Genomic DNA, 14,898 nt, shown 5'->3' with positions numbered 1-14,898 from the left:
AATGAGCAAAACTAAAACATAAGTGACAGTCTTGGAGAAAATATTTGCATCATTCATAACATGTGAAAACTTAATGTCAAAAATACAGAGAATTTCTGCAAATTTGCTAAAAAAGAGAGGGAAGGAGTAGAAAAATGCACAAAGAAAATGATGTGAGAGAACAAGGAAAGGATACTGGCTGGGTTTTGATGGAGGTCAGTGGCTGGGCCCGAGGTGTAGGTTCCTCCGTGAGGGCAGGGTCTGGTGTGGTGTGAATCTCCCACTGGTGCTGAAGGAGGGAGCACCACCCTGTCCAGTGGTGGGCAGAGAGGAAGAGAGAGGGGCCAGGCTTGAAAGCAATGAGCAGTCAGACCCCAAAAATGGCTTTATTACAGTTCTAATGCCAGAAATTTAATTTTTTCTCAAACCTCAAAATAATATCTCAGAAAAGTAAATAAATGACATAATTGGGATGTTTTGAAAATCATTTTCAAAAGCCACCATAAAGCAGTAGTAAATACTTTCCAGAACAAAAGGCAGCCAATGCGGATAATTATTAGGAGCTCAACCATCATTATCTCGCACCCCAAAACAGCCAGCCTTCCAGCCTTTAGTGTGCTTACTAACTGGAGTCTGACAGAAGCCCCAAAGACAAAGACATAGCCTTTAGTAAAAAATAAGAAAGACCTTTGAATTTATGAGTCCATGTGCCATAAGAACATCCAGAATGTTCTGACAGAGGCTTCAAACTCCTGCTGCCATCGTCACAGTCTATTCTTGTGGGTTATGTTCTAATTTAGTAACTGGGGAAACATCTCCCCGCCTGGCTGCCACTCAGAGAGCTGGGTTTAGACTCATCATTCCTTTCTTTGACATTAAAAAAGGGTCATCATTTATTTAAGAAGTTTTATTTCAGACTTTTGTGTATGGCAGAGTAAAGGTGTTTCTGCACCCATATCCCCTTGATAATTAATGATGAGCTAGCAGAATGGGAGAGAAAAGAAGGAGAAGGAGACAGAAACACAGACTTTTTAAATGAAGCTAAGAGATACCTGTTCATTGCACATGAACATTTGAGGACTGGGAACTGCCTTAGCAGAATGTGTAGAATGAAAACTAGATGCCTACCAAGGACTGGTTCATCCTACAGAACTTGGAAATGCTCAGGGATTGAAGTCATGGGTACCTTGAAGGCAGACATAAGGTGTGGACCAGAACATGATGGGAAAGATAAAAGTCTGCATAGAAACAACTAGGAACCCTGGACCAGCAGCTGGCTACACATAGATGAATGAGCCGAGGCTGGCTGACACCAGCCAAAGTGCACAGCAGAGCCTATCCTAAATTGCTGACCCACAGGATGGTAAGCTAACTAAGTTGTGTTTTATTTATTTTTATTTATTATGTTTTTGTTTTTGTTTTTTTGAGATGGAGTTTTGCTCTTGTCGCCCAGGCTGAAGTGCAATGGCATGAGCTCGGTTCACTGCAACCTCCACTTCCTAGGTTCAAGCGGTTCTCCTGCCTCAGTCTCCTGAGTACCTGGGATTATAGGAACCCACCACCATGCCTGACTAATTTTTTGTATTTTTAGTAGAGGCAGGGTTTCACCACGTTGGCCAGGCTGGTCTCGAACTCCTGACCTCAGGTTATCCACCCACCTCGGCCTCCCAAAGTGCTGGGATTACAGGTGTGAGCCACTGTGCCCAGCCTCCCTCTCCAGACTCTTTATTTCCCCTCTGCCACCTGGATACCAGGAGAATCACTTGAACCCGGGAGGTGGAGGTTGCAGTGAGCCAAGATCACGCCACTGCACTCCAGCCTGCATGACAGAGTGAGACTCTGAAAGAAGGAAAGGGGAGGGAAGGGAAGGGGAGGGAAGGAAAGGGGAGGGGAGGGAAGGGGAGGGAAGGGGAGGGGAGAGGAGGGGAGCGGAGGGAGGGAGGGGAGGGGAGGGGAAACTGTTGGAAGCTATTAATTGTAATAGTTATAAGAGTAGAAATGTCGAGTAGAAGACACTATTAAAGCTATGGATATGAAAAAAAAGAGTTTTGAATTGTTTTGTATGTTCTCTAACTGATCTATTTCTTTGGATAATCTAGTAATTTCTTCCAGATGTCTTTTAGTAACAACTTGTTGGCACTGGCAAGCAAAAGTGATAGCCATTTCTTGTTGTACTTCATGGCTGCAGTTTGCATTCCTGAAGCTAGCAATTATCTGAAGTTTTTCAGAAGCATAGTTCACAAACTGTTGTTTAAAGCCTCTTTCCTTGGCACAAGTGGTCCAGGACAGCCTTCCATAAAGATACCAAACTCCATCCATACATAATGAAACATATACGAATTGCCAGCCTATAGTTTTCCAAATTACTCCTCCAACAGTGATGTCCATAGAAGTCCTAGATGTAAGAGAAGCTAATCCTGTTATTAAGGTAACCATGAGTTCTTTGTGTGATGCATTATCTGGTGTTGCTGGGTTGATAGAAGCAGTGGGAGTACAGGCTAAAGAGCTAGGGAAAGTTAGGCTCTGACAATCCTAGGAGCACCCTCTGAGCATTTGTAGGGCCCAGGAATCAATGCACAAGTGAAGACCAGCCCAGGGAAAAATGGAATACAATACCCTTTTGAAAATCTGGTCATAACTTGTGGCAATATAGGTCATGACTGAGATCAAATTTCTTGCAAGGGATTAGTGTATGCAGTTTATTCTATATATCAGCTGAAAGTAATGGTTTCAAACTTTTAATAATTTCTTGCTTGGATTAAACATTGAGGCATTGTCTTAATTGGTGCATCAATCAGCCATATTTCTTCTGATACCGTCTTCTAAGTGCTAATTTAAGTCACCTTTACATACTTTCAATACACGTGGAGTAGGATGAAACTGAATAAAATTCATCAACCAAAACAGACAGTCAACAAATTTCATCTGTCTTTGCACGTGAAACCTTGTTTGCCACTTCCTTGGTAACCTCCCTGATTTTTTTATTTTTTATTTTTTATTTTTTATTTTTCTTGAGATGGAGTCTCACTCTGTTGCCCAGGCTGGAGTGCAGTGGTGCGATCTTGGCTCACTGCAACCTTCCCTTCCCAGGTTCAAGCAATTACCTGCCTCAGCCTCCCAAGTAGCTGGGATTACAGGCACCCGCCACCACGCCAGAGTAATTTCTGTCTTTTTAGTAAAGACGGGGTTTCACCATGTTGGCCAGGCTGGTCTTGAACTCCTGACCTCGTGATCCACCTGCCTCAGCCTCCCAAAGTGCTGGGATTACAGACGTGAGCCACTGCGCCCGGCCTTCCTGATTTTTTTCTTAACATCTAGTGTTAAAAGGTTCATCTGGTTTGGGATAAAGCTCAGTCTGTCAATTTGTTCTTCTCGCTCTTTCTTTGAATAAACTCTTCTCTGTTGCTGCCGCGTTTATTGAATCCATTGTGTTTTTCACAATATCTAGTATTGGCTTAGCTCCGATAGTGTGCTGTTTCAACCCTGTTTTTACTGCTGATTGTGAGATACACTCCTTAAAGATTTGTTAAAATTCTGAAACTCCTGTAATCTTGCCTGAAATCGTTTACCAAGTACTTCACTGCCTTCTGGCATCCCCTGTGGTTTGTGCTGTCTAGCACTAAGAACTTCCTTTGCTGAAATGAAGAATATATGATTCTGTGCTTCTAAAGGATCCACAACTTTAACCTCCTCCACAAAGAAATGCAAGCATCTTTCCATGTGCTGTCTACATACATCTTCCATATATTCTGGCTCTGATGAAGCGACATCCCAGTGATTATTCAGAATTAAATTATTAGGCTTGGAAAGCTGCTCATTTACCTTGTGAAAAAAATGTTTTTCTGTGTTCATTAGTGTTGATTCAGAGTTTACAAACAAAATGATGACATAAGCATCTAAGCAACACTCATCAATCCAGGTATCCAGCTCTGTAGTGACATCTGTGCCTGGACTGTCTACTAAAACCAGCTCACCTTTCAAGAGGACACACTTTGTCTTTGGCCAAAACACGTGTATAAGACAGCCAGCTTCCAAGCCTTTGTCCATATGAAGGGCATAGGACAGCTGATGAACTGTGTTTACACTGTTTTTTCATCTTATCCTTTTGTCATAAGATAGATTTTATCTCCATTGGTCTCTTAAACACTTTGGAAGCAATTGGTTGTATGATCAATCCCACTAAGGAGAGCTTTATCCCACAACATTGCATTGATAACAGAGCTTGTCCTGCCAGAAAATGCCACCTTCATTTGTCTCCGAGATAGCACCTTACCAATGATAGAAAGCTTGTTTTTATATTCTTACATTTCTACTTGATTATCCTCAGTAGCTCAGTCAAGTTCTAGATTCTTATATGTTGCTATTATTATTCCACCCTGATTGGATCTTCAGATCTTGAGCTGAGAAGGGAGATTCACATACTTCAACAATATGTGATCCTCAGTAACAAACTCCAGTAACTGGTCAAAGATTTCAGTAATTGCCTTCTTATCCAGCACAAAGTGTTTCAGTGGAGAAGCCCCCAAGCTGCCCCATCTTTCCAAGAGATCGCTCTGTTAATTTTTTTAAAATCTTTTTTTATCTTGGTATTTCATTTTAGATAGCATCTAATGCTGTCTTTTAGGTCACTGATACTTTCTTCTAAAATTTCTGATCTGCTGTAATTCTCATCTAATATGTTTTTCAACTCAGTTTTTGAAGTTTTCATCTCTAGAAGTTTGATTTGGATCTTCTATGTCACTACGTAGCATTTTTAATCTTTTCTCTATCTTCTTAAACATATGAAATTTGATCAGAATAACTGTTTTAAAAGTCCTTGCCTATTCTATCATCTGTGTCATTTTGGAGCTGGTTTTGATTCACTGATTTTTCTTCTCATTATGGGCTGTGTTTTCTGGCTTCTAGGAATGTCTGGCAATTTTTCTTTGAATGGTAGATATTGATGATTTATTTCATTGGTTGTTGACTATTTTGGTACTCCTATAAATATTTCTGGGCTCTGTTCTGAGATGTAGTTAAGGTACTTTGAAACAGTTTGATCATTTCTCGGCTTGCTTTTAAGATTTGTCCATTAGAAGCAGATCTGAATTTATTCTAGGATTAATTTTTATCCACTACAGTGGCAAGGCGGTTCTTAGTACATTAACTGATGCTCTCTGAATGACAAGGTTTTCCATTCTGGTTTTTCGGAACAGGTGCTATTTTTGGCCTTGTGTGTTCTTTGAAGCACTGTTCTCTTCAACCTTTTGGATCATTCTTCCCCCATCCTCAAAGCGTTTCTTCACACATATGTACTGATCAGTGCTCTGCTCAAGATCCCATGGGAACTCTCTGCAGGTCTCCAGGGTTCTTCCTCTGTGCCGCTCTCTTCTCTTCAGAACTCTTGCTCTCTTGGCTTCCCCAATTCCCAGTTCTGTCTCAACTCAGAAAGACCACCATGTTCTGCCTGGTTGCCCCTCCCTGCGCCATGGCCTGAAAGCTTTCTCAGAGCCATAAGGTGGGCAATCTTAGGGTTCACTTTGACGCAGGGCAGCTGAGCCCCCAAATTGGAGTCTTAGCCCAGGAAAGTTCTTAGCTTTACCCAGGAAGGAATTCAAGGGTGAGCCAGGGGTATTAGACAGCAATCTTTTATTGAACCAGAACTGTCCTCATGGAGCAGGGCTAACTCATAGGCAGTGCCCCAAAGCATTTCTTATGGGCTGTTGGTTACCTGTGTTTCTACCTACTTTTACCCACTTTTAATTACATGCAAAATTAAGGGGTGAATTAATGCAAATTAAGGGGCAGGTCATTCAGAACATTCTAGAAAAGAGGGGGCAACTTCCTGGTCATTGCCACAGAAAGAGGTGGTAACTTCTGGTCATTGCCATGACATTTGTAAACTGTCTTGGTGCTGATGAGAGTATCTTATGCTAATGAGCATTGGGAGCAACTGGAAGCTGCCTTTGAGCCACCTGCTGGTTTTTGCCAGTTTCTTCACTGCGTCCCGTTTTGACCAGATCCTGGCTTGGTCAGCAGGGTTGTGACTGGAAAGCAAATCCTGCCAGCTTCCTTCCTCAACTGCACGTTTCTCATGCTTCTTAGATATCACTGTCTTTGGTGCCTGATGTCCATGCAATGTTGTTCTTTCATGTATTTATTTTGGTTGTTTCAAGCAGGAGATTGTTACTCCATTTCAACCAAATTTAAAGCCCTTTAAAATCTCTTCCATTTTACACTGTCTTCTCCATTTGCAGAGGCATCAGATAAAATTCCTTTGACTTTCTGCAGTCTTTCTTTGAATAGTAAACCTAAAAATATACTTATTTTTGGATATTTAAAATATTTCTCTAGTTATTATAGTGCAAGTTCGTTTTTATATTTCAATATCAGGCTTTCATTTTAATAGCAATATTATTTTCTACCTTATACTTACTCATATTACAACTTCTCTCAAAATGCTCTGTGAAGCCATTTCTAAAGTTGAATCAGGAAATTATCTAGCAAAGGCCGGGAATTAGGATTATGGCTTTATTACAATAATAGAGTGTCACTACCATACTTCTTTATAAGGCAAAAATGTTATCCATATTGTGAATGAAATTTCCATAGTAGTGTCTTCAAAAAGTAATGAGTACTTTAGTATTTTTTTAATATACAGAATAAATATTTTTTTAAAGTATCAGTGTTTTCCAGGTTTCCTTGAAGTCCTAACAAATATAAGAACATTTCCCATTATTCTACCTGTGTACTTATATTCCCACTATTTTCCTCCATTATAGAAATGGCATACTGTCTTTAAGTGTTCTCTTTTTTCTTTCATTATTAAAATAGTAAAAATGATATTCAAAGATTTCCATGACTGAGCCTCTACTGACTGTTTCACACTTTCTGCTCCACCCACATGGAGGATTCTAAGGCCCCCTCACGGGCCATACTTAACTGTGTCCACCTCCATGTTCTCTGTTATCCTCCTGAGATGAACCTCCTGCCCCTTTCCAATGTGTGCCATCCGATCTCACCCTTCCGTAAGGAGCCAGCCCCAGCACCAAATCCAGGAAGCCTTTTCAAGATTTCCCTCCACCTCAACTCAACTCTCCCTCTTGGAAATTCCACTGAATTTTGTTTAAACTTGATTTTAACTTTGTTTTAGAGTCTTTTGTTTATATTTCTTACACTGCTAGATCAGTGACTCTCAAAGTTTAGTGCGCATCAAAATCACCCAAGGAGCTTGTAAAGACTTTGCTGAGCCCTACTCCCAGAGTCTCTGGGGCCCAGAATTTCTAGCATGCTCTCAGCTGATGCAGATCCTGCTGGTCCAAGGAGAACACTTTTCAGAACCCCGTGGTCTAGACCCCTTGAAAGTAGTGTCCATGTCTCATGCATCTTAATTCCACAAGTATCCAACAAAGTGACTTGCAAAGTGCTGTTCAATAGGATAGCTTTATTAGTATTGAATTTCTGGACTTCAAAGGTGTATTTTAGAAAATGTCGTATGTATCAATGTAATAAAAAAGAATCACAGTTACAATGAAGAACCCAAAAGAAGTTGAAAAAAGAGCATAGGATCTGTTTATAAGTTTGCCTGCTTCATCAGTGAATAAAGCAATGGGGGTTGGGGGGAGGCAGGCGCAGTGGCTCACACCTGTAATCCCAGCACTTTGGGAGGCCAAGGCAGGTGGATCTCCTGAGGTCAGGAGTTCGAGACCAGCCTGGCCAACATGGTGAAACACCGTCTCTACTAACAATACAAAAATTAGCTGGGCCTGATGGCAAATGCCTGTAATCCCAGCTACTCGGGAGGCTGAGGTACGAGAATTGCTTGAACGCGGGAGGTGGAGGTTGCAGTGACCCGACGTCACACCACTGCCTAGGCCACAGCGTGAGACTCTGTCTCAAAAAAAAAAAAAAGCAAAGGGGGGAAGTACGAAGTTGGGTGATTTCCAATATCATATGTACCAAAGTTTCTGGTTAATTATTCCAGTTTTTGCACAGAGAAAAGGTTTTTTTGTTCTTACCATTGCATAGTTCTAGGGACTAGTAAGTTCAATATGAGTGTTTTGTTCATTATTACTTGGGAAAAATCAATAGAAAATCTGGTGTTAAAAAACATCAGATACAAAATTTAAAGCTCAACAAAAGACAGCCATGCATAAGGCAGTGGGGAGGTGCAGAACTCTGAGGATGAGGTTGTCTGGGTGTGAGTCCTGGCTGCATCTTGATGCCTGTGTGCATTTGGGTGCTCTCCTCTGTAGAAGAGCGCTAAAAATAATCATGCATGCTTCCGAAGGTAAAGTTCTCAAAACAGTGCCTGGCATACAGCTTTAGTTAAAAATAAACTAGCAGAGAGTCTGCTTAGGTTAGTCTATGCTTTCAGTGACCGTATTTTTCCAACTAAAATTTAGAACAAGAGTGATACTTGGGCCACTTACGAGAATAAAAGTTTCTCAAAATAATCCTGTGATTCCTCAGATATTTCTAGAGTTTATAGAATCCAAAGGCAGTGTATTATATAGAAAAAAAAATGTTTAGACACTCCAGGTTGTCTAGTATCCATATTTGTATATTCTCAGCCCCCATCTTCCATTTCCCCCAAATATCATATATCTCCAGGGAAAGGAAACCAGAGTATTCTCCTCCCAAATTGAGAGTAGGCAGAAATAACTCACATTTTCATCAGTTTCTCCAGTCTTTATGTGGGTAGATTGATCTAGAATGGAAAGGATTTCATGGTAACGATTGTAGGGAAGTTTAGATGTTATCCCAGAAGGTTTGATCATTTTAGTTTATAAAACAAATAGGTTAACAGAAAAGAAAAAAGGCTTACTGGCCGGGTGTGGTGGCTCACGCCTATAATCCCAATACTTTGGGAGGCCAAGGCGGCGGATCACTTGAGGTCAGGAGTTCAAGACCACCCTGGCCAACATGGTGAAACCCTGTCTCTACTAAAAATACAAAAATTAGCTGGGCCTGGTGGTGCACACCTGTAACCCCAGCTACTCAGGAGGCTGAGGTGGGAGAATCGCTTGAACCCAGGAGGCGGAAGTTGCAGTAAGCCGAGATCTTGCCACTGCACTCCAGCCTGGGTGACACAGTGAGATTCTCTCTCAAAAAAAAAAAAGGATTACAAATTTTAGAAACGTGCATATGAGCTTCGGAGTCATACAAAATATAAAAACTCAGGCCAGGCGTGGCGGCTTACTCTTGTAATCCCAGCACTTTGGGAGGCCAAGGCAGGTGGATCACCTGAGGTCAGGAGTTCCGGACCAGACTAGCCAACATGGTGAAATGCCGTCTCTACTGAAAACACAAAAATTAGCTGGGTGTGGTGGTGGGTGCCTGTAAACCCAGCTACTCAGGAGGCTGAGGCAGGAGAATTGCTTGAACCCAGGAGGCAGAGGTTGCAGTGAGCCAAGATCTCGCTATTGCACTCCAGCCTGGGCAACAAGAGCAAAACTCCATCTCAAAAAAAATAAAATAAAATAAAAATAAAAACTGAAAGAAATCGCCAGATGGTTGACACTTTTCTACCATCTTGTGGTTACAGAAAGAATGGAGGCTCAGAGCACGGCCAACATAAATTATGGCAGTAAGAGATTATGGAGGGAGAGAAGAGGCCTGTCTCACAAAGGGGAGTCCTGTTATGTAGATGATGAAACCTCACAGGTTGCAACTCTCGGAGAGAATACATGGTAAGAGTTTCCTTCAGACCTTTAAAGATGTTGGATTCTCAGTTAATCTTTTTTAGATCTGGATAAGAGAGGGCCTCAGAGGAGGCCTGGCTGCACCGTGCAGATTCTGCACAGATGCAAAGTTTCCCAGGAAAGACAGTTTTTCAGGGCTACTTCTGTTTGCAAGCCCTCTGAACAGCCATCTCAAAATACATCAAAGAAGGATACTTTGGAGTGAAATATTTTGGTTTCCTTCACGATCCTCACTGGAACTCATGATAGCCCACATCCTGGCCCTGAAGTTTTAGGGTGTTAGGTAATGTATATAAACAAAATAAGCCAAAGGACACCTAAAAACCAAGCAGGCAATTTCTCAGCAACTTTATTACTTTTATAACGGGTTAATAATTCTATGGAGAGCCCTGGAATTTACTACAAGTTTCTGCCTTTGTTTCTTATAGAAGCAAAGGGAGTTACCAGTAAGGGAGTAATAAATTCCAAGAATCACTTAAAGATTGCTTTTATCCATGAGAAACATACCTCAATAACATGTGGGGGCCAAGGCAGGGCTTTCCCTTTGACCCTCTCTGAAGTTTCACTGAAAAATCAACTTGCAAAAGGCAGATTAATAGGAGAAAAGCCATACAAATTCATTTAACATGTATACATTGGGGGCCTTCTGAATGAAGACCCAACTTCCCAGTGAGGTACAGAAGCTTATATACCATTCTGAGGTTAGGAGACAGGAATAACAAAGGTGGTTGCAGGAGAATAGAAAATTCCAGGCAGTGGTTTCACATGGCTAGCAAAAGGAAACTGTAGAAATAGCTGCAGAAACTATGGGCTGATAAGACCCTAAAAGCCAGGGTGTGGACTAAGCTGGGTGAGACTAACCAGACTCAGTGTGGCACTGGATTTGACCTAGGTTTCACCTAGAACCTCATTATATGCTCATTAGCATACAAATCACACACCCACCAGCACCATGACAGTTCCAGGAACATCCATATTTGGTGTGAAAATGAGTAGCACTACAGTTCCAGAACATCTCCACCTTTTTCCAGGAATCTTCATGAATATTCCATCCCTTAGTTAAAGAAACCCACAAAGGCAGCCGCTCCAAACCCCTTTGCATGTGACTGTCTCTTGAGTACACCTGCACTCCCCTTTCTTGAGTGTGTACTTTTCACTTTGCAATACATTTCCGTACTTGGACTATTTTCTGACTCAGCCTTGAATTTATTCTCACTGGGGTGGAGGTCCCACTAGCAACTGGGGACTTCCCGCAGCCCACTGATGTCAGTTACAGAAAGAATGGGAGCTTGGATCCTGGTAAAACAGGTTATGGGAGTGGAGAGAAGAATTCCATTGAGGGGCAATAAATGATTACTAGAATGAATGACTGTATGGGAAACAGAAATTAACTTGTAAATAGTTCTCTTTGGAATTTAAATGATCCCTGGAGCAAGTTATTATCTTCTTTTCTGTAATGGATAAGGAGATAACAGGGAAGACAGCAAGAATAATTGTTCTCCTTGGTGAGTCTGTCCTACCTGTATGTATAGATAGGAGAAAACCAGTGCTTATTGATCTCTAAGGGTTTTTAATTTAAAATACTCATTATACCAGGGACCTGTATTTTGGAGTGAAATACTTTGAAACAACCAAAGGCAGAGAGATAGTCCCAAATTATCGATGAGAAGATTAAGTAAAGTGGGCAGAAGAGAAAAAGATTATATGTCTGTAATACTGCTACCCTTCCATTACTTCTCACATCGGGCAGAATTAAGATATTTCCCAAGACTGAGACACTCATGGAAGGCAGCCAGCCCTCACCACAAATCTTCATAAGCTCACTGCAGCTTTCCTGCTGCTACACACAGGCACATTCTCTCCCCCTCTTCTTTTTTTTCCTTCCTTCCTTCCTTCCTTCCTCCCTCCCTACCTCTCTTCCTCCCTTCCTTCCTTCCTTTCTTCTTTCCTTCCTTTGCTGAGTCAAACTCAATTGTGTGTTACTTCTACAAACATTTTGTTATAAATATTTTCAAACATACACAAAAATAAAGGAAGTATAAAATGAATCTTCACGTATTTATTACCCAGTTTCAAGTATAAACATTTTGCCAATCTTGTTTTATCTACTCTCCACCCCTTCCTCTCCTCACCAATGTTTCTCTGGATCATTTTAAGGCAAATTCCAGGTTTTCAGTCTTAAGTGTATCACGTCTGTCTAAAAATAAGCACTTAAAAAAAACCTAATCACAGCACATTATCATACTTTCCCAAATTAATATTTCTTGATTTCATCTAATACCCAGTTTGTTTTAAAATTTTCTCAAAAATAACTTTATGCAGTTGGTGTGTTCAAATAGGCTCTATGCAAAGTCTACATCGTGCATTTGATAAATCTCTTAAGCTCTTTCAATATGTGATACTTCCCCTTCTTCTTTCTGGCTTTCAGGCCATATGTTTGGTCTGCTCAATTTTCCACAGTCTGGATCTTGATGAATTGCATTCTTATGGTGTAACTAACACATTCTTTTGCTTCTTGTATTTCCTGTAAGCTGATGTTTACATTTAGAGGCTTGTTTAGACGCAGGTTTGAATTTTTTTAGCATGAAAGTTCCAGTTGCACTGCAGAATGTCTGCTGATCCCAGGTTTAGCACTTTTGAGGTTGATCAGTTAAAAAGTAGCTGTTTGGGAGGCAAAGGGCACATGTTAGTCGCCTTTGCATGCCCATTGTCAAGCACAGCATTGTGCCTAGAGCAATCCCTGGCAATGTTTACTGAGTTGAAGCAGTTGATGAAACCCAGATTTGTGAGACTTCAGATACAAATCTTCTATTCTCAGCTGAGATGCCTAAACTTTATTAATTCACATCTGTATGTTGTAAAAGTTCTATTTTATTTTACGACCTTAGCCAGTTTTGACCATTTCACCTTGGCTGCGGTTGTTTCTGTTTCATCTTTTTCTCATAAATAGTGTCAACCTTAAATAATGAGATTCAGAAAATATGACTAAGGATAGAGTTTATTCAAGTGCAAAGCTTGAGGATAGCCACTCATGAAGCGTCAGCTCCAAATGAATATGGTCAGCATTCCCAGGTGGAGAAGTTAAGGTTTCACTTTTACAGACAGAGACAAAGACATTTTCAGAGGATTACAACATTTTCCAAAGGAGACCAGTGCATACATTAAAGCAATTTGATTGGTCACAGATTGCTACGTGCCAAGGAAGATTACTTTATTACTCAATGAGGAGGGATGGTGATCTGAGGAGGTCTTCTCTCTCGTGCTGTTTGGTCTTCTTAATTATTCACAGGGGGAAAAAAAGGCGGAAGTTGCCGCTGCACGTGACTCAGGCTGCATAGCCACATTTGTCTCAAGGCTCAGAATAACTTAAAGTTCCAACAACTTGAAGTTTGAATTATTTAATTTCACAATAGAAATTAAAACAAAGATTTTAACGTTTCTTAATAAGAAGCCATCTTCATACGAATTGTGAAATTTTTAAATTAAATATATTTTTAAAGTTAGTAATTTACTCAAACGTTGTTTAGACATTGTTTTAGAAACTGGTATCTTGAGTGTCTATGCTTGTCATCTTTCATGATGAATGGTCCCTGTTTATTTGCAAAACTTGCCAATCTGCCAAAGCTTTATTTGCTGGGAAGTTAGCATGTCTGGGAAAGTAACACTTTCTTTTTGCTTTAGTAACATATAAATATTTTTTAAAAAGGATATACATATTTTTAGGAAAATATTCTTAGCAAACCCAAGATTGAGATCTATGAGTTCATTTTTCCCCTATTTTTCTACACCTTTAAAAAAATTCCCCTTTGGAGATTGAAACAGGAGAAAGGGTAGGGCCCAATATCACACAGGGACAAGAATTGAGCCTGGGAGAGTCTTGTATTCAGGACCCAAACTGGGTGCAGGGCTGGCTCATTAGGAGTTGAAATGCCTCTGCACGAGTCACGGGTGGAAATAGGTGCATTCACATGAACATGGTTGCATCAGCTTCATCCACAGGAGCCCTGAACCCGTCATTAACCTGTGATCTGATTGGAATCTATGTACCCTATGGGTCAATGTGAAATTACTTCTCAGGGAGGCAACCACAGCTGAGGGAGTCCACAAGGTAAAATTTCCACAGAAGATAAACTCACATGTAAGAACTGCAAACAACATACAAGAATGTCTAGTATCGTGACAATAGTAAACCCAGGTCTGCTGCATACAGACCGTACGATTGTAGGTGTGTAATTCACATTGATCACAATTGCACACTCATACACACACCCCATGCAAAACCTTACGGTAGGAATTCTAAAGTGACCTGATAAAAATATTGAATCCTCAATTTGATAAAGTAGAGAATGACATTTGTGGAACAAGAACATTCAAAATTTTTAAATGCCATTATGGCAAGGGAACAGATGAGTATTTTTAAAAAATCAGATCTCTGGCCTGGAGTGGTGGCTCACGGGGCCAAGGTGGGTGGATAACGTGAGGTCAGGAGTTCAAGACAGACCAGGCTGGCCAACATGGTGAAACCCCATCTCTACTAAAAATACAAACATTAGCTGGGCATGATGGCACATGCCTGTAATCCCAGCTACTTGGGAGATTGAGGCTGGAGAATCACTTGAACCCGGGAGGCAGAGGTTGGAGTGAGCCAAGATCACGCCATTGCACTCCAGCCTGGGCAACAAGAGCGAACTTACATCTCAGAGAAAAAAAAAAAAAAATCAGATCTCTTGATAATTTAAAATCTCTGAATATAGACTAAATAGAGGACATATCAAGGAGCAAAATAATTAGCAAATTAAAAAAGAAAACTGACAAAATCTCCTAGTACAGAGCAGAGATGAAGAGATGGAAATTAGAAAAAAAAAAAAAGTGAAGAGACATGATATAAATTTAAAGAAATGTCAACATGGTGAAACCCTGTCTCTACTAAAAATACAAAATTTTAGTATTTTAGCTGGGCTAAAATTTAGCTGGGCATGGTGGTGCGTGCCTGTAGTCCTAGCGACTTGGGAGGCTGAGACAGGAGAATTGCTTGAACCCGGGAAGCGGAGGTTGTAGTGAGCTGAGATCGCGCCACTGTGCTCCAGCCTGGTGACAGAGCAGGAGTCTCAAAAGAAAAAAAAAAAGAAACGTTTGAAAGAGTGAAAAAAATGAATGTTAAAAATGGAATAATTAGGCCGGGTGCAGTGGCTCACACCTGTAATCCCAGCACTTTGGGAGGCCGAGGCAGGTGTAT

At 40.8% G+C, this 14,898-nt stretch overlaps 1 long non-coding RNA gene and 1 pseudogene across 1 annotated transcript in view; one reads left to right on the top strand and one right to left on the bottom strand.

Moving 5' to 3' along the window:
* LOC134807653 (uncharacterized) overlaps nucleotides 1-14,454 on the top strand; it is a 61,653-nt gene extending 47,199 nt beyond the window's left edge. The window contains exon 3 of the long non-coding RNA XR_010148665.1: nucleotides 9,506-14,454. This is a non-coding gene — a long non-coding RNA (uncharacterized LOC134807653). The remainder of the gene's footprint in view (nucleotides 1-9,505) is intronic.
* Nucleotides 3,326-6,894, bottom strand: LOC100608306 (mitofusin-1-like; annotated as a pseudogene).
* Nucleotides 14,455-14,898: the final 444 nt, after the last annotated feature.

The sequence above is a fragment of the Pan troglodytes genome, chromosome 11 (assembly GCF_028858775.2).
Source record: "Pan troglodytes isolate AG18354 chromosome 11, NHGRI_mPanTro3-v2.0_pri, whole genome shotgun sequence".
Taxonomy (NCBI): Eukaryota; Metazoa; Chordata; class Mammalia; order Primates; family Hominidae; genus Pan; species Pan troglodytes.
Note: the sequence above shows the minus strand (reverse complement) of the source record. Positions and strands in the feature narration are given on the sequence as shown.